At 50.6% G+C, this 24953-nt stretch overlaps 1 protein-coding gene across 5 annotated transcripts in view; it reads right to left on the minus strand.

Annotated features, from left to right (window-relative positions):
* Positions 1-24953, minus strand: part of AGAP1 (ArfGAP with GTPase domain, ankyrin repeat and PH domain 1) — a 559975-nt gene that overhangs the window by 534755 nt on the left and 267 nt on the right. The window lies entirely within an intron of this gene.

The following is a 24953-nucleotide window of genomic DNA, read 5'->3' on the forward strand; positions in this document are numbered from 1 at the left end:
CTCTTTTACATTTTTAATAAAACAGTAACCTCATGGCTATTACTTTTTCCCAGTAAAAATTAGTCTCTGCAACCTCAATTAAGATAAAATTACAATAAGAGATAAAAATATACATATTATGGACCAAATATAATTAAATATGTTACAGAGAATGTATACAAAGATATTATAAAAGAAAGAAACATATAAGACTAAATTATCATGAAGACAGTAAACAAACAGTTCAGTTTAGGTTCAGAACTTCGCTGTCCCCTGGGTTCCATCCACATTGGAAGTCAGTGGCTGAACCGCCCAGCCAGGAGCTGTATCTACACAGCTGTGGAGTCTGAGCGACTAAGGAAACACCCGTGATGCTCTATCGGCAACAAATCCTCAGAAGCCACACACAGGTGATATGGGGGAGGCAAGGGGAGGGAACGACACTGTTCTGAATTGTGTTCCCCCAAATTCATACGCTAAAGCTCGAACCCGCAGCGTGGCTGCATTTGGAGGTAATTAAAGTTAAGTGTCTTTAAGGAGGTAATTAAAGTCAAATGAGGTCATAAAGGTGGGACCCTAATCTGATAGGACTTGTGTCCTTACTAAGAAAAGAGAGACACCAGGGATGCGTACAGAAAAAAGGCCACGTGAGGACACACCAGAAGATGGCCCTCTGCAAGCCATGGAGAGAGGACGCAGGAGAAACCAGCCCTGCTGACACCTTCGTCTCGGACTTCCAGCCTCCAGGACTGTGACACACTAAACGTCTGTTGCTTAAGCCTCCCAGCCTGTGGTAGTTTCTTAGGAGAGCCCTGCAGACTGATAGAGACACCCAGCCCTCCCAATATGCCCCAGCGACCCTGGCCAATCAGGTCTTACCCCTCCGGGCCAAGGATGCTTCTGTCTGCAACTGTCCATCAACAGCACTTGCATGACTTGCATGACTTCTGGCTTAACCCCATTATGGAGTTTGCGTCTCACTGCAGCAACCTGGCTGGTGGGAGAAAGCCCCACACAGCACGCTCTCGCAAGCTGAGCATCCACACCACTGACCCCCAGAACATGGAGATCTGAAGTCTCCCGAGGGAGCCAAATGAACGCGCATCCACTAGACAAACATCTGTCCGGGTGTCTCCAGGTGTGACAAGAGGCCAGCTGGAGGGAGGTCAGCCACGAAGAGCGACAGCCTGGATGGTGCCCCACAGCCCAGGTGTCAGGTGCTCACACTCATTTCCTCCAAAAGAAGGAGGAAGACGCTGAGGCGCCAAATTCAAACAGCTTTCCCCAAAGGCACACAGCTAGAAAGCAGCAGCCCCAGACTTCATTCAAAGACTCCTTCAAGATATAGTGCATGCCCCTCAGTCAAGAGTTATAAGATGGAGTAGAAGCAGAAACCACAAGGAAGGCTCAAATAAAAGGTTCCTGGGTATGAGAGAAAGAGCACAGCATTTGTTTTGTTTTATTTCCAGGCCTCGGGAGCAGAGTACAACTCAGGAAAGGCGTTCCTGCCACAAGCTTCATAGGGCATTTATTATCGCCAGGCATGCATGTAAATGGGTGCCGTGTGCCCTGGAGGAACAGGAAGACAGGAGGCCGTGACAGTAAAGTCTGGGAGAGGAAGGAAGCGCAGGCAAGTGTGTGTTCGTGGGAACCACTCGGTCTGCACAAGCAACAGCAAAGTCACGGGGCGGGAGTGAGAGCCGGAACCTGGGTGCTGAGACGGCCAGCCATCCGTCACAACCAGCAGGATGAGCGGTCTGCACAGTCCACACACAGCTGAGCAACTTCTCCCTGCACCTAGCAGGCCCCCGATCGCGGTGTCACTCAGCTATCCCCAGTTGAGCCTAAAAAAGTGTCTCACTTCCATTAAGACTTAAAAGGCAGTGCTGCCCTCTGGCAGCTTCCCAGCTCCCTGTATCTGTAATTTCCATCCTTTAGATTTGCAAGGAGTCATTCGGAATGTTTGAAGCCACTTATCAGCTTGCACACGATGTCTGCACATCTTAAAGACTCGCATCATGCAACGCATAATGACGTTTCAGTCCACGATGGATCATACACACGACAGTGGTCCCGTAAGACTGGTATCACGTAGCCTGGGTGTGTAGCAGGCTGTATCATCTAGGTTTGTGTAAGTGCACTCTATGATGTTCGCACAATGAGAAAACCACCTAACAATGCATTTCTCAGAAACTGTCCCCATCGTTAAGCGACGCATGAGTGCACCCCACAATGTCCAGGTCAATAGCAACCAGACTTTTTCGCGCAGAATTACAAGGAAAGTGGACTTCAGCAGATGCACAAAATCATGCTCACGACTGGTGATGAGTGTCTTACGCTGCTAGGACAGCCACGCCCCTTCCCCGCTCTGCCGCGCTGATGCTGTTGCTGGCTGCGCAATACTGATGGGCAGGGCTTTTGGATACAGCTTCTCAATGAGCCTTTGAGGGCCTGCCCCTCTTCTCTCCACTGCCTTCCTGATGGGGCTGCCAATCAAGGCGGCCAAGAGGTGGCCGATTCCCTTCAAGAGTGATGGAGGAGAGAAGCCCGGTGCCCCACAGACACAGTGACTTGTGCCTGCTTCCTGGACCCCTCCAGGGGCCCTGGTTCAGTCCATCCCCAGGCCTGGCTCTCAGGACAGCCTCCCAGGCTCAGAGTTGCCCCCTCATCCTTCTGATAAATTCCACATCTGCTTGAATTAGCCAGAAAGGGATTCTGACGTTTTCAACCAAGAACCCAAACAGACCAATTTACCATATTCTGCTCTAAGGATAAGCAAATTCTGATGATTCTAAAAAGCAAAGACCAGCTGCTTAGGGCAAAGATTGCCTAAATTTGGGAATCTTTTTTTAGTGACCTAAATTCTGAAGGTAATTCTCAAAATGGAAATCTCTAACGGCAGCTTGGGTGCACATCCTCGGCCACGGGCGTCGTCTTTGGGATACTGGAGTCCTTGAATAGGTGTATTACACATCAGACATGGCCAGAGCTTGGTCCTTCCACTCTCAACCGGTCAAGCTCCATGGAGCTCTCACCACACAGTTGGTCCTAGACGAGATACTGGGGTCTGGTGCCATGGCCACAGTCCCTGAGCACATTGAGCCCACGCTGGGGAGAGACGAGTGAGACCACAACAAGAGCAAAGGGCACAGGCCACATGCTGGCATCACCATCAGGAGCCATCCGAATGGCCTCCAGGGAGCGGTGACACGTGAGTGAGTGAGTGGTGAAGGCATCTCTGTTAAGAAAAGAAAAGCAAACCTGGAGACAGCAGCCAGACCAAGAGGAGCCCGAGGCAGACAAGGTGGCCCCCAGGCAACTGTCTGCAGCGCAGGTGCCCGCGGGGAGGGGCAGGCCCAGCACGAAGGGCCCTGGGTGCTCAGCGAAGCAACTGCACGCTCATTTCTCTCTTTACCCCATGACTTGTTCTAAAAAGGCTTAGGGGTGAAGCCGAGGAATGTCAACCTCATTCTGAAAACCCTGCTGAGCCATTAAGGGCTTTTAAGCAGGGCCAGGCGTGGCCAGATCTGTTCTGGAATCTATTTATGGGTTAGCCAAGCTGTCCAACACGAAGGACAACATCGCCGTCCTCGGACATCTGAGCGCAGATGCACGGACTCGGGGATGCACAGCGAGGTGAGACTTGTTAGGATCACCTGTGCTTCACCGCGAAACATAAATACACGTCAACTACGCGCCATCAAAGATGCGGGGGAACGGGCGCACCCTGCGAAACCGATCATAAAACAGCGACAGAATCCTAGGGCTTATAACACCGTTCAAAACTGAAAAGCCATAAAGTCATGATTTATCTGGAAGAGCTCGACAATTCCCAAGAAGGTTTAAAGTGGGGGGGTTGCATGTGCATGGGCCTTGGAGTTTTAATTAAGAAAGGCCTGAAGGATGGGCCCAATGCACAGGCGTCACGTGTGTCCCCATGGAGAAGGGAAGCCAGGCCTTCGGAACCAGCCACGGGGATGACAGCAGCCGGACGTGAACGCACCGACGTGAACACGCGGGACGAAAACCACACTCCACGCATCTCAGATTTCACGATCTCAAACCCTTAAGGTAGTGAGGTATCAAGACAGTTTGAAGGAAAGTGACCAGCCTGGTGTGGAAGGACCCAAGGATTAACCCCGAGAACCACAGCGCCCACGAGAATCCCACCACTGCCCTGGGGCAGGAGTCCGGACCAGCCAGGAGCCCCTCACTCCTGCGAGCAGCCCAGCGCCCTTATCTTACAACATCCAAAGTGCTTAAAAGAATAATATTTTCACTCACGTATCTTAATTTCTGGGAGAGGGAGGCAAAGGGCAGGTTCTCCAGCTGGTGGGGAGATTATATGCCCTCAGGGGACACAGGAGCTGCTGAGCGGCAGGACCCCAGTGAGGTCAGGGCCTATATCCAGCTCAGAGGTCAAGGTCTACCTTCAGGTCAAAGGTCACGGCCTACATCCAGGTCAGAGGTCTCTGTCCAACAGCACACACCATGGCTCATCCTAACAGGGAAAGTGAGGCAGGAATGGGGAAGGAAGGGCGTGGGTTATTTTCTTATTCCCATCCACAAAACCAGCATTTCCCATCCTTGATATTCTTCCCCAAAAGTAAGAAAACTGACGCCAAACTCCCGAGAGAAAAGTCTGCTCTCCCGTAGTCAGCCGATGCGGCATGGGGGCACAAAGTGACCGCCGACGGGGACGCTGACCATCATCGCCCTCCACACACGCTGACCCCCACCATCAGCGCTTCTAGGAAATCTTTGTGGGAGCAAAACCCACCGTTTGAGAAATCACACGGGGTTTTCTCCCAACCCTGTGAGTAAAAGAATTGAACTCTCCCAAACATGGGCTCATCAAAAAGATTTACACAGAAAGTCTCCAAGAGGTTTGCTCTTGGCCCGAGAACAAGTGAGTAATTTCCCTGAGCCAAGCGAAGGTTAATAATCAAAGAGGTTCGTTAAGGCTGCCCTGAGCTCAGCTGCCAGGCGGTGAGTCATAAAGAGCCGGTGGAATTTGCCTAGTCGAGCACTGGAAGAGGGACAGCAGGAGAGAGAGGCCCATCCCCCTGGGGAGCCAGTTTCCTAGAAAACGAGGGGAGAAGGAGCTGGCGGAGGCTCACGCAGTCCCTCGGTCCCCTCCCTGGGGGCCTGGGTCAGACCCGGGGAACGAGGCCAGACCTTCTCTTTGAGAAGGGCTCCATCCAAGGACAGACCACCTGGAGAAGGCCACTGCCGAGCAGCCTGCGGTGGGCGCAGAGCTCCGCGCTGCAGGTCAGAGGCAAGGAGGGACCAGACGCCTACCCTGCGTTCTCAGCCTCAGCACTCCCACGATCCTGGGCTGTCCCGTGCACCGGAGGCTGTTTCGAAGCATCTTTGGTCTCCACCTACCAGATGCCAGGAACACCTCCCTCCCCAAAGTTACGACCACCAAAAATTCCTCCAGACATTGCCATACATTCTCTGGGGGGGCAAAACTGCCTGCTCCCCTCATTACGAACCACTGATGTCGGCCAGAAACTGGGATTCACCAGCAGGAAAAGTGAGGCCACAGTCAAAGTGATGCGGAGGAACCAGGACCTGACTCTAAACATCGCCCACAGCCTTCTGCCCTGCCTCACCCTCGCCTGCCCCGGGGCTGGATGCACAGGCAGCTCCTGGTCCACTCTCGGACTGCACCGAGATGGTTTTAATTTTTAGTTGCTTCATAGGCACCCAAACAGGTCTGACTTTCACAAATATAATATGTGATCACAGCTCGTCTCTCTTGGACTCCTCCATCTCGAAGGAGGTCTCACCTCTTTCCTGTTCTGCCTCTCCCCATCCTCAGCCTCACCCCTACAGCCTCTGTGCCCCACCATTACTACAGGACCCTTCATAGCCCATGAGACACGGGTGGCAAAGCCTCTTTCTCAAGGACAAGTGTCATCCCCGGACAGCCACAGCCAGCAGCCTGCTGAACCTAAACCCCAAGTGGATACTCACACTGTTGCCAGGAGTTTAAAATCACACCCAATTCAGAAAACAGTTCGGCTGTTTTTTTTAAAATGTTAAATATACGCCCACCACCTTTCCCAGCCACTTCACTCCTAGGAATTTACCCAAGAGGAACGGAAGCACGTGCCCACACGAAGAACTGGACCTGAAGGTTCTCACCAGCTTTCCTAGGAAAAGCCACCACCCTGGAAACAATCAATATCCATCAACAAGATAAACTGTGGTCAGGCCACACAATGGAATACTACTCAGCAATAAAAAGGACAAGCTACAGAAAGGCACTACAACTGGGATGAATCTCAGCATCGTCAAGTGGAGTGAATGAAGCCCGACAAGGAGAGAGTCCATTACCACGTGATTCCATTTCTATTAAATTCTGGGAAATGCAAGCTAATCCACAATGACAGACAGCAGATCAGTGCCAGCAGACGGGGGCAGGAGGGGGGAGGGGTCACAAAGGGGCAGGGGGAAGCGTCTGGGAGAAGGGAGAAGGGCACGTTCAATATCCTGGTTGTGGTTTCACGGATGCATCCATCTGTCAAAACTCATTAAATTGTCGACTTCCAATACGTGCCCTCTCTCCTATAGAAACCATAACTCTAAGTTGTAGAATAAAATAAAATAAGTCCAGAAAGAGCACTACAGCTGCAAAATTCACCAATAATTCTGACGGTAACTGCCAGCAACTGTTGCATCACATGAGGGTCACATGGTCTTACAGGTGAGTCCTGCCTAAGCGGTGAGGGTGGCTCAGGTGGGAAGTCACAGGTGGCACCACCACACACTCCCTACACCGCTCAGATGCCGCGGAGGATGAGGCGGTGGGGGGGGCACGGCCACCACCCATGCTTCCCACCGCTCCCCGATCACCAGATACAAGGCCCCATCGCCCCTCACTGAGCGTGCAGGACGGGCAGGGCACCGTGGTCTGCTCCCTGAACAGATAGGGAGGCATGACAAAGTCATGCCTGCAAGGGGAGTCTGGGCAAATGCCCTTGGAAGGAGCGCTGTGGGCAAGGCACTGGACAGGAACCAGGGAACCACCGTCCCAGTGAAGAGAGCCGCCACCGGACAACCCAGGTGAGCCACGCCTTCCTCTCCACACCCGGTGCCCCTCTCTGAACGAGGGACGGTGCCATCTGACCCACCCCGCCCATACCTGTGTCAGAAAGCAAATCACGTGCTAAGCCTCCCAGATGCAAAACTGGCTGCACTCCCCTAGGAAAGCAGCGTCAGGCCATGCACTGCATTCTGCCACGTCCGGCTCTGCCATCCTGCTTTGCATGACCCCAGGCACATCACGCTGATTCCCAGGGCATCCGTTTCTCCCTGTTACGCTAATTATAGCTCAGAGAAAAAGGAACTTCTATTTATGCGGGTAAAACACTAACTGCTTTCGAGCATCTGCATTATTAAAATGTCACATAATTCGTGTGGCTCGAAGTTAGGAGCTATAGTTTCAACCGGCCGGGATCAGAGGTTGTTGCAGATTCTCTGAACTTGGGTGAATCTGCAAAGGCACGTAGTCTGGAAACTCTCCCTCCTCCCACACTGTGAACCTGGAATCGCAGGCAGCTGGCTTGCCATCATCTCCCCTCCTCACACAATCAAAACCGTCGGTGAGCTTCCCAGTGCCACCAAACTTCAGCAATGGAATAAATGCGAACCCACAGCTGTTAATTTCTTTTAAACCCCGATGAGCAAAACTGAGCACAAATGTGCGTTTCGAACCGCAAATCGGAATCTGCAGGAGGGGTGCAGACAACAGAGAACCCCTCATGTCTCTACGGGCTGATCTGAGAGGTTTCCTTTCTCAGTCCTGAGTTCAAATCCTGGATCAGCCAGGCGTGGGTGGATCTGGGCGAGGCTCTAAACTCTAGGCCTCAGGCTCCTGGCTTGTAAAACAGGGTCTCTGCCACCTCTGTCCTGGGATGGCCAGGATAAAGAGACACAAAGGATGTTAAGCCCTTAACATGGGGTCCCATAGATGGCACACAATAAACAGTTGGTGCTATTATGGATTTTAAGGGAGGGAAAGGGAAGAAACTAGGAAGGTGTTCATGAAATGTTTAATAGAAATTTCTGGAATCTGGAGCAGGAGCAGCTGTCAGGGCTGCCTCCAGGCAATGGTATCACTTACAAGGCAAATGCGTGCCTGCCTTGCTGCTGGAGCAGAGCCGTGCCCAGGACCACAGGGCTGGCCCAGACTTCTCTGCCAGCGCACCCCACCCGTCATCCACAGCCTGGTGCTGGCCTCTCCCTGATTGTCCTCAGAGCACATGGCATTTTTAAGGAGCTGTTTATGTCCTCTCTTCTTAAAAACAAATTCATAACTAACATCTGAAACAGAATCACAGGGGTGGGGGGAGAAGATGCTGCGTGCAGCTCCTTAGCCAGTCGGCACCGCGCGCTGGGCCTGGTACAGAGGACCACTCAGCAATTAGGCATCTACAGATGATGTGACAGATTCCAAACAGCAGCTTCTTTGGGGGCTCTCCAGGTACAGAAGCTAGGCATAAAAATACAAGCATGCATGATGGCAAAATGGTCCACCAATGAAAGAGCAGGGAGTTCTGAGAAAGGACTCGACTCAGCTCCAAATCTTGGCTGTGACCTGGCTACCCGGGGGCTTCTGGTAGAATCTGCAAGAGGCTGCTCCAGTCTCCTTCAAGCTCAGAGAAAAGGCTGGACTCCAGCTAGAGATCATAACGCACGCAGAGAAAAGAGCAAGAAAACACACTCTACCAAACGCCGTAAACAGACGGCTGGGGGCTCTGTCCAACGGGCTGGGCTCTGTCCATTCGGCTCCCTCATCCACCCCCAGCCCTCATTTCTCCCATCTTTGCAGAGTGTAGACAGAGGACAGGAGATCAGCACGGACTTGGGTCGAGGAAAACAAGAGTAAATGCTTGGCTTTCATTAGTGGCTTTGAGTCTTGGTGGCCCTGCTCACACAGACGCAGCTTCTGACAGCTCCTAACCCAGAAACTCTTGGTCAGAGAAACTCAAGTTTCTGATTAAAATTCCTGTTTTTATGTCCAGAAAGCCCCCAAAAAGGCAACATCATAGTCATCATAGTTTGTCATGTTTGGAATCCAAGCTTTAAAAATTCCAGTGTCTGGGGGCCAGCCCGGTGGTGTAGTGGTTAAGTTTGCACGCTCCACTTCGGCAGCCTGGGGTTTGTGGGTTCAGATCCCAGGTGCAGACCTACACACCACTCATCAAGCCATGCTGTGGTGGCGTCCCACATACAAAATAGAGGAAGACTAGGGGCCAGCCCCCTGGCTGACTGGTTAAAGTTCTTCATGTTCCACTTCAGTGGCCCAGGTTTGGGATCCCAGGCACAGACCTTCTCTACTCATCAAGCCATGCTGTGGCAGCGTCCCACATACAAAGTAGAGGAAGATGGGCACAGATGTTAGCTCAGGGACAATCTTCCTCACCAAAAAAAAAAAAAAAAAGAAAAAAAATTCCAACTATCTGAATCTAAGAGCAGTTATGTAACAAGAGCCAAGGTAACAGTAACCATGGAAAATGGCTCTTCTAAACTCAAGTTTCTGGAAAAGTTCACTGAAATTAGCTTTGCACAGTATCTTCCTCCAGGATTCTGAGGCAGGGGCTGTTTTAAGAATCAACATGTGGTTGCAGTGGGACGGAGAATTCTGTCCTCTAACACTGGAAGGTATAAACTCCAAACAAGATGGTCCACGCATTTCTCCGTCCCTTCTGCCATTAGCAGGAAACCCCCCAGGCTGCTGGGGCCGGCCTATTAAACAGAGACCAAGACCACGTGCTCCTGCCTTCTAGGGGGGGAAGACATCCTCATGCATCCATACAAACACACACACACACAGAGAAACGTAATTATAAATCGCATTAAGTTTGGCTATTGTGAATAATGCAGCAGTGAACACAGGGCTGCATATATCTAGAGAGAGACATACACACACAAGAGAGAGGGAGGGAGGATGAACAGGGAGTCCAGCTAGGTGTGGTGGCCAAGGAGGACTTCCCCGGGTCCCTGGGTCCCTGTGGCATTTAAGATAAGGCCTCAGGAGCAAGAGGTCTTTTAATACAGTCAGGCTTCACTTAACAACAGGGACACATTCTGAGAAATGCGTCGTTCGGCAGTTTCGTCATCGTGTGAACGCCATAGAGTGTACGCACACAAACCCAATGGTATAGCCTACTACACAACCGGGTTACATGGCACTAGTCTTATGGGATCACTGTCCTACCCGAGGTCCATCGTTGACTGAAACGTCATTATTCGGCGCATGACTGGACGTGAAGGGAGCCAAGCTGTGAGCAGAATTCTGGTTGCCTGTTACTGAAATCATCTGACGAAAGGGACAGGCAAGTCATCTGAAAGTTCCTCCCACCACGATAATGTGAGTGAGGCTGGAGCTGTCCTTTATAGACTAAACCGTCAGAAGGAAAGGGTCCCTGTCCTCAGCAGACGACATGTTCAAAAGTTAAGCTTTTTCCACTTTTGGGGGGAGGGTGGTCATCGTGAGAGTGAGGGAGAAAGGGGAGGTCACTCAGAACCACCAACCTTTTTTTGTTTTTGTTTTTAGAAACTCAACCCCTAGTTGAGCGACAATTAAAGAAGTGGCAACTGAAATATATTTTGCCATAAATTCCCCTCAGCTAAAAGCCGGCTTGGACTATGACGAGACGACCATGACAAAATGGAGATTAAAAGACTAAAAAGCTTCTGCACAGGAAAGGAAACCATCCACAAAAGGAAAAGACAGCTCACCAACCGGGAGAAGATATTTGTAAATCATATAGCCAACAAGGGGTTAATTCAAAATACATAAAGAACTGATACAGCTCAACAACCAGAAAATGAACAACCCAATTGAAAAACGAGCAGAGGATGTGAACATTTTTCCAAGGAAGATATACAGATGGTCAACAGGCTCACACAAACATGTCATCATCACTAGTTATCAGGGAAATAAATCAAAACTACAATGAGATACCACCTCACGCCCATCAGAATGGCTATAATTACCAAGACAAAAAATAACAAGTGTTGGAGAGGATGTAGAGAAAAGGGAACCCTCATACACAGCTGGTGGGAACGCAGACTGGTTCAGCCACTATGGAAAACAGTATGGTGACTCCTCAAAAAATTAAGAATAGAAATACCATATGATCCAGCTATCCCACTGCTGGGTATTTATCCAAAGAACTTGAAAACACTAATTTGAAAAGATATACGCACCCCTATGTTCACTACAGCATTATTCACAATAGCCAAGACTTGGAAGCAACTCAAGTGCCCACCAATGGATGAATGGATAAAGAAGATGCAGTGTGTACACACACACACACACACACACACACACACACACACACACACACAATGGAATACTACTCGGCCATAAAAAAGGATGAAATCGTCCCATTTGCGACAACATGGATGGACCCAGAGGGTATTATGTTAAGCAAAATAAGTCAAACAGAGAAAGATAAATACCATATGATTTTACTCATATGTGGAAGATAAATAAACCCATAGATATGGAGAATAGATTCGTGCTTACCAGAGGGGAAGGGAGTGGGGGAAGGATGAAAGGGGTAAAGGGACACATACACATGGTAATGGATGAAAACTAGACTATTGGTGGTGAACAGAATGCTGTCTATCCAGAAGCTGAAATATAATAATGTACACCTGAAATTTACATGATGTTATAAACCAATGTGGCCTCAAGTAAATAAAAAATTTAAAAACAAAACAAAAAACGCACCCGGAGTCTGGCTTGAGATTTCAGATGCTGAGGCTCAGTTAAATGGAAATTTGGGATGGATGCAAAGGCAAGGCCGTGAGCCACGATGGCCTGAAGTCCCATGAGAGGGGAGGAGAAGAGTCCAGTTCATCAGGCCAGTGTAACCTGGGCGGGTCCCGGAGATGCGCCCTATGACATGCTCACAGCAACAGAGAACTGTGGTGAAGACTTCGAGAGATGACGGGAAAGGAATCTGCTGATCCAGTAGCCACCACCCCGCCCCCCCCCCCCCAAAAAAAAGGCTGTGTGGTCACAGGCCAGCTATGGGCAGGATGTGGGGACAGCTGCAGGGGGTCAATGAGGAGGAGCCCGGGGATCATTAGCCCATGATGAGGTCATCACTGGCTCAAGGACGACCCAGAAGACATGCCCCCTTGGGGCCCAGTCTAGGGACAAGAATTCCAGCCTAATCGGGTTCTATGATTAACATGGCAGAGAGGAGAATCCCACCAGAATTCAGCTCCCAGTTCAGCCCGAGACGACTCCAGTTTGGAGCCTGCTCCCTAAAACTCAAGAACTGGAGAGGTGACTGAGAGCCGAGTCAGACTTCCAGAGTCTGCCTTAAGACCTCCCACATACAACAACACAGACTCCGTAACCCTACCCGTCGCTTTCACCCCGTGCTCAGTATCAGGACAATGACACACCATCACCAGGGTGACAGAGTCTCACACCTGCTTTTTACTCTCTCTGGGGAAGTCTGGAGGAACAGAATATTGTGGAGATCACCACTGAGGAGGTTCCTTCTGCAGACTCCTGCCTTGAACACGTGTGCACGTGTTACAGAAGGCACACAAGTGCCAGATCATCCAGGTACTACATGGATTACACACATGCATACAATATTTCCTTCCTTTTGGGGTATTACTCTACTAAATGGAATTGTACTCTCTGCCTGTTTGCTGGGGGAAGAACTGTGGTGGTGCAACAATTCAACACAATGCCCTGGGGGCAATCCCACCTCACTGATCAAGACCTCTCCTCCCCTCTCTCCCCAACTGTGCCTCCACCAGAACTGGTCAGACTGGTCCCGAGTTCAGGGACTGAGGAGCAATGGATGGGGCAGTGGCAACCACTTCGGAGTCAGGAAGAACCTTGAGATCAAAGTTCAATCCCATAGATTCTGGGATCTGAAACTGACACCTGAAGGGACACATGCATTTCCCAAAGATCCCATGGGAAGTCACTGAGCCAGAAGCCTGTCTCAGATCCCCAGGCTAGGGTTATCTGTCCCTCACAGACCACATAAAGTCACCAAGGCTGTGATCCTCCGTGACATCGCTCTGCTTCCAGGAAGCTGTCCCTGTGTGACATGTTCCAACAAGAAAATACCTGTGTTCCATATCAATACATTGGCCCCTCCTAAAAGCAAAGTCCTGGGACACAGAAGACTTTGTGCCACCCCACCCCCAAAACCACCGAGGCCCAGAGAGGGGCTGCCCTCCCAAACACACAACTCAGCATACAAGTCAAATCAGAGTTCAATTTATGTGGAATTCAAGACAGAGTCCAATGCGAAGTTTCCCTTTGCATTCAAGTTTGAACCGTATCAAGATTAACCCAGCAAAAAGGCTGCCCTTCCAAAGCACAAGTTACACCAACTTCTCTGCAGAATGAGACAGCCTCGCTCGCACTCGATCCACCTGAACGAAACCTCGTCCCTGCTGTGCCAACAATCCCCCTGGAATCAGACTCCACTCTTTCCGGAAATCTTTTGGATTCCAAGCCAAAATCAGACCAGCCTAGGAAAACTCTGCATTCTATGGAAAACGCTATTTAAATTATCCCCTGGACTGGGTGGAGAGATACCCAGCACATCAACAAGCAGGAAGTCAAGGCGATGGGTATGCACCAGCTCACTCTGAACATTCTTTCAACTCCTCCACACGTTTGAAAATTTTCATCAAAAAATGTTGACGAAAAGAGATTGCCCGAGTTGCGACCAAATTTCATCTCTTTTAGCAGTAAAACGTCTTGCTCACACAACTCCCAGACCCTAGACCAGCGGCACGCCCCCTTCCCCAGGGCAGACCCAGGAGGGGCCGAAGTCCACACAGGTGGGTGAGGGCTCCGCTGAACAGGTGAGCCGTTCGCCGACCACACCCTGCTCTCCACCAAGCGCCCCAACGTTCACGTTCAAGGAGTGCAGGAGCGCCCCATCTTCCCAGACCAACAGGATCACACCACGCCACGATTCTCTGAGCCCCAGGCAGGCAACCTGCAAACTGAAAAATCTCCCATTCCACTCCATTCCATCAGAAGAAGCTAGGATTCTAGAAGGAACGCGGGCTCTGCAGTCTAAGTCTGGAAGCCTGAGCCACTTTCAGAAACAGCAGCACTGCCACGGAGTCCAGACGCCGCTCGCCACCCAGGTGGGGCCCTAAAGACTTGTGGGGAGAAGCACAGAACACAACTGCCCCCGGCCGGAGCACTGCTCTCAGGGTGCTCCTGGCCAGGAGATCTCGGAAAGGGTTGGGGCTTTGGGAGTTGGAGGGGAAAAAACTCTGATTTAGACTACGGGCAGAAAGAGATATACACATTTTTTATTCCCAGCATAAAATGACCAGAAAGGCAAGTACAGATTGAGAAAGCTCGGGAAAACTGAATTTTTCCTAAGTGAAGAACTGGAAACTGACTTTTTTGTGGGAAGATAAGCGGGGTTTCTTTTGGCAGAGATGACAGTTTTCCAAGGCCTCCTGCTCGATGAGGCAAGATGACACGCATCTGTCAAAGACCCCCCCCCAAATGTCATTAGCTGCCCATCTTCTGGCGTTCAAACAGGGCTTCCTCCGGGAGCCCCTGGGCCTGTTCTCTGCACCCTCTACTCGCCTAGGTCCTTACACACCTGGCCCACGGCACGCACACGCCCTGTCCTTGTACTGCTCACCTTTGTGCTCCCAGCACCCACTCTACAAGACTATGGATTAAAGCCATTAAGTGAAAAATATACACACCTGACAGACAGACAAATCTAGATGGATACATGCATCAAGCATCACGTGGTAGACGCTCCGCACGGCTCTGAAAGAGGCACAGGTGGCCAAGAGATCACCTGTCCGGACCGGCAGGACCACAGCCCAAGCCCTGCGAGCAGAAGCTCAGTGTCATATACGGGCTGATCCAGCTCCTGGAGAGAGATGCACACCAGCCATACTTCCAAGGGACTGACGGACGTAGACTGTGCCTCAGACACCCAGTGAAGAATCTGCACAGGAGGAAGTGGCTGCAATGCATTCTGGATGCCTGACTCTCAGCCTGTTGACAGACAGGGGTGACTCCTGAATGCACACAACCCAGCCCATCTCACAGGGACAGAGCCTTCCTCTACAAATCCTGGGTAACCGTCCTGTGGGGCCGAGCACTTGCCTCCTGCCCAAACCTCCGGGCATCTAAAGGTAGAATCCCCCAGACTTGCCCCCCACTCCTGTGCTCCCAGGAATCAAATCTCAGGCCCTCCTCCCGGGTCCCTCCATCCCAAGATGCACAGGCAACCTAGGGGCTGCACATCCACGTGTGTCTCTAAGGCCCCTCTGTCTCTCTCCCCAGCCAGGCTCCCACCTTCCGTCACAACAGCCCTGATTGGAACCCACCCTGCCCCTCCCCACTGCCACGCCCCAGCCCTAAGTCATCGCCTCTTCTATCCTCTGTGGCAACAGCTGAGCATCACAGCGGCGCTCCCCTCCACAAAAGGAAACCGGCAATCAATAGTTTCCTGCTGCCCGAGGAAAGCGCTCCCAGCCTGCTCTCCAGGGCCAGCAGCACTCTTCTCCATCATTCTGGCCTCTCACCCCCAGTTCTCCACGCACTGCAGAGATTCAGCTCCGGATGCTCCACTCCCACTGTCCACCAGCCTGAAAGGTCCTCCATGGACTGCCGGATGCTACCCAGCTTCCAGGTCCGGTTGAGTTCATGCTCTCCACAGAACCCCCTCCCCGAGGCAGCCACACTGCCTCGTATGGCTGGTTATCTCAGCAGGTATTGCTGTGGCCCCCTGGGCTGGATCTGAGGCGCGCTGGGAGAGGGGCTCATGTCCCACACATCTGCATACCCGGAGAGACAAAAACTGCGCCTGGCCCATTGTTGCTGCTTGATAAAATCTTGCCCATTGATTCTCACATTAGCCACTTCCTACACTCAACAAAGTGAGGATAAACGTGACCCTCCCACCCCCATCCCTCAAAATAAATATTTGCGTTTGTTAAGCTGCTGGAGAAGTTCACACACGCACACACACCCCCGAGCCGCACACACCCCTCGATCCACAGCCATTGGGTCCTAATAAGCTTCCCGGTTTAGGTCTTGGTTAGCGTGGCCTTTGCCAGCAGGGATGGGCAGCTCCCGGGACACAACAGAACAAACAAAGAAAATAACCCCTTGAGAACAGCAGAGAGTTGGCAACACTGAGCCTTTCTTTTTTTCTTTTGTGTCTTCCACATAATTGCTACAAACAACTGAAACTGAAGAGTGCTAATACGTAACCACAGCACCGTTCAGCAAATGAGTTTCCCTTCAAACAGCAACACGGACCCAAAGGCTATCTCCAACCCAGGACAGTCCAAATCCAGCTGGAAATGTATTAGCCACTTAAATTTTTTTTTTATGTACAAAGAGTGGAAAGAATGAAAAGCAAAGGAGGGAGGCAGCAGGTAAGCACAGTCTGAGTGTCATGAAACGAACCTGGAACAGCAAACGAAAGTCTCTCCAGATAGGGGCCACCCGCCTGATGGAGTGGTTTCAGGATCAGCTGTATCCAGCAAGGGAGAAGAGTAACAGAAGACAGAGCACTTAGCTCCCAAGCACACATCCTACAGGAACAGGGGCACGCGGGCACCAAACGATATGGATGTAAATGTGCACAGCGGTGCTATTCCTACCAGCCCCAAATAGGAAACAACCCAAATGCCTACCAACAGTAGAATGGATGAAGGCAATCATCTCTAACTACACACACTACGGACGAGTCTCGCCTCTGCCGACCACCTTCTCTTTCTCGATCCAGATGCTGGTTACCCACAGGTGGTCAGTTTGTGAAAACTTCCTCCCTCTGACAGGGGCATCTTTCCGTATTTCAGTTCCATGTCAAAAAAAGAGTTAAAGACATTCAGGCAGTTTGAAGGGGTCTCAATTCCAAACTCCAAATAACCATCTGTGGAAAATGAGAGACCCAGGCCTGAGGGTGGAAGCTAAAGCTGAAACAAAGCTCGTGTGCGTCTCTGTGTGTGTGTGTGTGTGTGTGTGTGTGTGTGTGTGTGTCTGAGAGCAGGTTCAGCAGCCTGAAATAACAGGAGCTGTGTTGGAACAGGACAAGACTGAACTACCGCTCACAGCGGCACCCAGATCTTCGAAAACAACAACAAAGGGTGGGCTGACGGGCTTCCGGAAGTACCCTCCCTGGAAAGTATGCCCATTCTGCCCCTCGCAGAAAAGGACACTGGAAACATAAACAGCAGAAGTTTGGGGCAAGCTGCTCTCTCCAAAGCAATTTCTGTTCCATTACAAAAGCGAGCAAGTACTTATCTATAATACCAAATCTTGCTGAACGCCACCATCTGCCCTCACAAAGAAAAAACTCTTTCAGAAAACTAAAGTGGGTCTTGTTTTGTGGTAGGCATTCACTAAAAAAAAAAATTCTAATTCCTTCTTTTCAAGTGTCCTCAATACGGTTAGTATGTCCATATCAAGTAAAACTCACTGAGTTAAAAGTTCATTTCCTAATGATACTGTTCTCTCTTTGAGACTGTTCTCTCTCTGAGAATATGGTAACAGTAGCTTACGCGTGCCCACGTCTTAAGCTGGAAATCAACATGCTTCTATTTGCTAGAGCTTGCTGAATGTTGACATTCATAAATCGCTGGTGAACATGGCTGGTCATTATTTGGAATTCTTCTCTCAGAACCGTGAGAAGTGTTTCCCACCCTTTAAAAAAAAAAAGCAGCTTCTAACCATGATGCTAATGACAACCAGACGGCGTGAGCAGTTTTAAAGATTAGACAGTTGCTTGTGTAGAAACACGGTACAAATACTCCAACACGGCAGCCCAAAAAAAGACAATCCCCATCAAACAGCGGGAGAAGTGTGAAATTTGCAAATGAGCCCCCGGTTAAACAAAAACACCAATCTGTTCCCAGAGAGCTCGGGGTGGCCACCTGTTCCGGGCTGGTGGCGAGTTCTCATCACCAGTGGAAGAAACAATATCAGAGCGATGACAGCCCCCTCTCGGGCCCTGGTCCCCACCCTTGAGTCTATATTTAGTCTGCTCTTTATGGAAAATGTCCTGACCTCGCACACAGACAAACTATTTGGCTGGTATATTCAAAGGGTCCCTTAACAACCTCTTCTGGCGGGGGTGGTATTTGCTCTGCTTCCCTCCGGAGCCAAGACACCCACTTCTGGCCTCGGTTCGCTGTGAGTGGGGAGCACAGGGAGATGGAGGGGCTGGACCCAAACTACAACGCCAGCCCAGCCCCTGGAAGGGTCATCAGTGCATCTTGGGAAAGTCATTCCACACACAGCCCAGTGTGCAGGCTTCTCACACTAGGAAACGGGAACCAAAAACCCCTCTCAGCCCCTCTGAGGCCCAGGGCTCCCAGAAGGATGGGGCTGGCTGGGGGCACGAAGGCGCGTGCGCACTCAGACCCCTCGCAACAGTAACAGATGCTGTAGAGATTAGAGTCCCTTCTGCAGAGTGGATTCCGCCTCTCAGAGAGAGGTACTGCACCAAGGGAAAGAATTATGGAGCTAAGCAGCAGATCAGAACCCCGAACCCTGGATTTTAAAAATAACTAAGCTTGATCCGATTTGCCCAACTCAATCACTTAAGCAAAGGACTCAAAGCATCCGGAGCGTTGGGGAAGGGGGTGGGAGCACGGGACCCGGGTTTGACTGAATGTTGAGAAATCTGAGAAAAGACCAAATCAGTAGTTAAAACAAGCCAGAGTGAGACTCACGAACTATAAACACCTGCAGGGTACACAGGAAAAGAGAAGGATGCAAAATAAGGGATTTTAGTCTTAACAAAATAAAAAGTCTGGTTTGGGCAAAAGACAGAGGTGGCAATAACAGGGCCACAGGTTTTGTTTTGAAGGTTCCTGCAGCTGCTGTAGCGGGTTCTCCCTCCTGAGTCACTTCCTCCAGGCACCCCCCTCACTCCCCGCAACAGGCCTTGTAAGCTGTTAATAACATATATCTCTCCTTTCACAGAAATGCTCTTTTAGCTCTGAAACAGCGGTAACAAAACGTATTATCTGCCCAATTATCATAACAAGTGAATATTGAAGAACCACATCTAAATATATAGGAGAGGATGCTGAAAATCAACAAAAGACAGGAAGGGAAGTCCACAGAACCACAGACCAGGACTTAAAAGGGAATGGGACATCAGCTGGTCCTACCTCCCTAGGGACCGCCTTGGCGATGTCCATCCCCCACCTGACCACTTCCCTCACAGGGTACTCAGGACCATGGGAGTAGAGCGAACATGGACTTGAACTCATTTGGACCCGGATTTAAATCTCTCCTCCCGCTGTGTTTAAGCTGTGTCACCCCTCAGCAACTCCCTGGGCTGCTGGCCTCCCCCATAACCTGCAGGGAAAGATGAGAGGAAGACCTCTCACTGACTGGAGCACTGCCTGGAAGAACGAGCATGGGAGGGCTGGCCCAGAGAAGACCCTGCCCTTCACAGCGATGCTTCTCAAAGTGTGGTCCCCGGACCAGCAGCATCAGCATCCTCTGGAAACCTGTTAGAAAAGCACATTCTCAGGCTCGCTCCAGATCTACAGAACTAGAAGCTCTGGGGGTGGAGGCCAGCAATCTGTTTTCCCAAGCCTGCCAAGAGATTTGATTGTGTACTCAAGTTTGAGAAGCACGGTCTTCAATGTTAGAATGAAGAGACTACGTTATGTCAGTCACCTAGCTGTCACTCATTGGTCCCTGTCAATGATATTATTCTATGTCTGAAATCCACTTACACCGGACATAAAGAAACACCAACCTCTTGCAGACAGCCAGGCTGGAAAAGTTGCCAGGATTCAGCAAGCAGATCTTCTTCTTCCCCTACATCCACTAGAAAAAAATCTCATTTCCACCCCAAACGCCACATGGCATTTAGTTGCCACCCAGGCTAACCCACCAGATCCAAAAGGTGCCCAGTTCTAACACCTGTGCTCTCACGACAAGTTTCAACACACCCTCACTTCTGCCGGAGGATAAACACTATTTATATTACCAACGAGCAGCAAAAGGACCCAAGCTCCGGAGAAAATGCCAGCCCCTCCAGCAAGTCAACAATCAACAAACAATTCCTGGACATCCTCCAAGGACCAGACATGACACGCTGGATCACTGAGGAGAGGAAAAACGAACACGACCCGATTTCTGCCCTCAAAGGGCTCCCAGTCTTTCAGGCTGGAGTGGTGGAGGAAGACAAGAGAACAGAGCTGGGGGCACAGTGCAGGAGACCCCATCTGTGCCTGGGAGAGGCAGGGAAAGACGATGGCATCAGCCAGATGGGAAGGGACGCCTGGACCGGGAGGAGTCGGATGCCAGTAAGGCATGAAATTTAACTGGAAGCAACAAATAGCCAACTGAGAATTCTTTTTAAGGAGGAGACTACAGTATTTACATCAATAACTAAAAGGCCCCATACCTGCAACCTTGGATGAAATTTTAAATATTACAAATATAGTCAATAGTGGCAAAGAAAAATTATGCTCGTCCACGGCAGGAAGAAGAAATTTGTTCCCTAAACACCTACACTTAAAACACCAGATCAAATAAATTTCCCAATGAAAATCAGCTCTTACAAAAGTTTTGCCATGGTAAGCCACTTGACAGAGGACGTGATACTTTGGGCTATTTGTAGCAGTCTCAAATGCTTGACACCTCTGTAGCGGGAACACACTCTTGGGATGGTTTGCACATATGGCTTGTGGGACTATGAATAATCAGGAGCTGGGTTTCTATCTCATAAGGAGGTACAGAGCCGGTGCTGAGGTCGGATCAGCCCACATCCCCTCTCTCGGGCAAGTGTCCTACACTTTCTGGGTCTCAGAGGTGGCATCTATGTCATGGGACTGCCACAGGATACATCAAGATGATACAGGGTCAGCACTTGGCAATCTGCTGTACACAGACACTCCACAAAGCAGCTGTCTCATGGGATTAAGTGGATTCCCTGCCCCATCTTCCCAGGGGCCCCAAATGCCAGGGCCCAGCCCTGGAATGCTCCTGTGAAAGTGCCCTTACCAGGAATCCTGGCAGACTACTCCCGCCAAGGACAGACCATTGGGACCTCTCCCGAACCCTCAGAGGAAGACACACCAACCACCGGTGGGGTCAGTGGGGAACTTGGTTCTCCCGATCTGCTGCCTGGTGCAGGTGGAGGCACAAATGCTGGTTGGGGGCCCCACCACTGCCAGATGAATGAGCTGGCTGGGTTCTCTTTCACATCACAGTTCGGCAGCTGGCAGGCTGAATTACAACGTGCAGTTGCTAATAGAGGCTTTATCCTTAAAAGAAGAACAAGCTTTATTTAATGAGAAAGGCAGCTGACTCATTTACCTCAACCGGTCAACCCCGGACAGACTTCTTAAAGGAGAATCAGATGGGGAAAACCGAAAACAAACTGTTGACGCTAGGGGCACGCAGGCTGCAGGCTCATCTCTGGGCACGGAGAACACCCGCGCAATAGGGCTGCAATTCACAGCATGGCACAGCCCTGTGGGACACCCCAGAAATCTGATCAGGTGAATCTGAAAATGATCGGCAATGTTTCCATAAACGCCACCGATTTGGAGGGAAAAAATAAATCTCTCAAAGTCTAAAATAAAGATTTGGGGGAAAAAACACCCTTTTTTTTTTTGGCAAGGTAATGTTCTAAAGCAAGACAGACCAAAATCACATTTCCCATGCCTCCAAATAGGGCCACAGACCCATTCTTATTTGGGAATCTTGGTGAGCTCTTTCAACTAAAATACATCAGATTCAATCCATCATTAAGAGCTTTTTTCAATCCTGACCCCAATCTGAATCACCCTGAAATGAACATTTGCCAAAACAGCCTTCCCTTTGACAAGGCCACTCCCCACTCTAACAGCAAAAATTCCTGAAGACGCCAGAAAACAGGGAAATTTTAAGTAAATTATGGTACAGCCAAATGCTAGAATATTATGCCAACATGAGAAATCGCATCTTAAAAGTTCTTCATAACACTGAAAAATGCTCACACTATGCTGATCAAGAAGCTTGTAAGTATGACTCCAGTTCTGTGTATGCACACACAGAGGCGGGAAAAAATGTCTAGCTAGACATCCTCCAAAATGCAGTTTTCTCTGTTTGGTGGAACGAGCGATTTTTAAACTATTGACTACGATGTGCATATACTTGTCCTGATTGGAAATGATGATATTTAAAATTCATGAAGATTGACACTTTGCCGCTGGACCATCCTAAGCTCCAAGGTTCCTAGGCAGGAGCAGATCCACGCACGTTTCTTGGGGTTACTGTGATGCTCCGGGGGCACACTCAGTTATCGCACTGGGTTCCTCCAAACGCATCTTCAGTCTCCGGACCCCAGGGCAATGCTCTCTGGTTCAGTACGTGTGAATAACCCACACCCTACACAACTGCACAAAACTGTTTCTGCAGAGGTCTCTTCTCACAGGAAAAATGTCGTCCTGCCACGACTGAGCAATCCTCTCCATGTCCAAAATATCAATGATGTAGACATAAATCACAACCATATCTTCAAACTGGCACAGAGTGGGAGAACATTTCATTCTAACAAATGAACTTAGGTTTCATTAGAAGGGGCAGCGTAAGGTTCTTGGGGAGGCTGCAGACCTGGGCTCTCTATTCAAACCATCTGTTGGTTCAGACCAGACTTTGAATGACCTCAGTCAAACGTTCAAGAGGTCAATAACCCTCCCTGAGCCTCCATCCTCTATAAAACGAGGATATTGAAGCTGGCCCACATTCTCTCCCGGGGTTGGTACAGCCACACAATGAGATGATGAATGCAAGAGTATCTTAGCTAAAGTTTTACACAAATGAAAGGTGGTATCATTGTTGATAATAATGCAAAGAACAGAAGCATATTTGAATGGTTCTTAAGCCTTATTAAATTAACAACAGCCCTGACACAAGATAGACGCTCCTTTTTCTAACAGAAAAATAACAGCATCATCAAAGCCCCAAACAGGATTCATTCACTGATTCTGAGTCTTCTTAAAAATGATAAGGATTCCAGCCAAGAAGGGGTGTGAAGTCTCGCATCATAAAGGCAGGCATCAAGCTACCAAAAACCATCATCTAGGACTCACACAGTATTTTTTTTAAGAAAAGAAACACAAAAACACATCCTCTTGCTAGAAAGTCAAACTGCTTTGCTGAAAGTGCTTGAGACCCCAGAGCTCAGCTTCAAGAACGGGAAATGAAAAGGAGGCGTCGTGAATCACACTCAGCTAGAGGAATGTCCACAGTGACAAGGTGCTCTCAGCCAGCTGCGCTGAATACTTGGGCACCGGGTTTCAAAGTGTTTCATCAGACTTCTGAGGATGCTGCCTGAGAGCTGGAAAGAGACAAGTGAAACAGGCACTGGGCCCTTCCACTTTGATGGCAATGGGACCAGAGCTCAGGTGCTGGAGGACCATTTCTGCAACATCACCCTGGCAGCAGCAGATGTGTGCAGGTCCACGGCCTCCCATAAGTCTCGTCAGAGGCACACTGCAGCCTGTGCCTCTCGAGGAATCTGGAAGCACCTTAAATTGCCAACAAGGCAGCCAGGTGCACTGAGAGCCAGGCCCCACGTAAAGCTGGAGCACAGCTCGGATACTCTCTGGGAATCAGCAAGTCCCCTGTGGGTACAGCCAGCCAATCAGCAGTCTAGCCGGGACACTGTTCAAGTCCATGGAGCTGCCAAATGCCAAGAGGATCAGCACCACAACACCCACCTTCTCCATCTCACCGGCCAAGCGTCAAACCAAGGCACTCTGGGGTTAGCAATTCAGACTTCAAGGGCCAAAGCAAAGCCCTCCAGTGACCGAGGCGCCCCCACTCACAGATGGGGGTAGTTGGGCGACTGCCCGCAGCCGGGATTTTGGACACTGCCAAGCCTTGGAACGTTCTCATTGTTCCTCAACAGCGGCCCTACTGGTCTTCGCTTAGGACAGTTCCATATTACAGGCAACCCACCCTACAAGCCTTTTGCCATCACTGGCCAACAGCGATGTGAGGGGAAAGACTGCATTGACGGAGGCTGGGGTATAACTCCATATTGTACATTTACATCCTGCCTGGTGCCCCAGGTGAATCTGGGCAGGACCAAACAGAGACAATCCAGAAGCCTAGGAGCACAGGAACAAGAGCCACTGATAACCCCGAGAGACCACAGGCCCAGGAAAGGAGAACTCTGCTGCACCTGTCCGGGGGGGTCAGAGCCTTGCCTCACATGCAGGACGGGGGGTGGCCTCCAGGGATGTGAAAGTGAGACCCTGAGGCTGTGGGACCCCCTGCCCTCCTGCTAGGGTGGTTCTTCTAACTTGGCCCGGGACTTTTGGTAGAAAATACTCTATGGAGGCCAGCCTTTGCACAAGGCAGGTGGACCTGCACCTGGACAGGATGCCGCCCTCAGCGGGGCTGGCTCTCTGCGTGGGCTCAGTACAGCTGCTTCCACTGTGCCCCTGAATTTGGCAAAGACGTGAAGGGGGACGGCCTGCTCCGCCTAAACATGCTGTCCAGAGCCTCATCCCCAGCAGCAGCACCTCTCAAAACACGTCTTCAAAGTCCAGCAAGACGCTCGGCCCTGGCCTGGTAACCTGTCACGGCCCGGTGGCCGCCAATCCTTCCAGCTGGTCCCCGGTATCAGCTGGGCCGGGTCCCTCGAACTGCCCAGGACACAGCCTCATCGAACCACTTTCTCACAGGAGACACTCTACTGCCCATTCTGGAATTAACGCTGACGGTCCACCTTCCCCGGCAGAGCCCGCGGCGCGCTCGCCCGGCCCTCGGCCTCCCCCTCGGCTCTCGCCCGGCCCTGCAGAGTCAAGAAGCACCGCAGTGCTCACGCGGCGGGGCAGCCGCGTGCCAAGGGCCGGCGCGTGTGTACACAAGCACGCACACTCACACGCGCGCGCACACCCCGCCGCGCCGGGGGCGCCCGCTCCCCCGAGCTTTCCAGAAGCCC

Source organism: Equus asinus, chromosome 19 (genome assembly GCF_041296235.1).
Source record: "Equus asinus isolate D_3611 breed Donkey chromosome 19, EquAss-T2T_v2, whole genome shotgun sequence".
In the NCBI taxonomy this organism is placed as follows: Eukaryota; Metazoa; Chordata; class Mammalia; order Perissodactyla; family Equidae; genus Equus; species Equus asinus.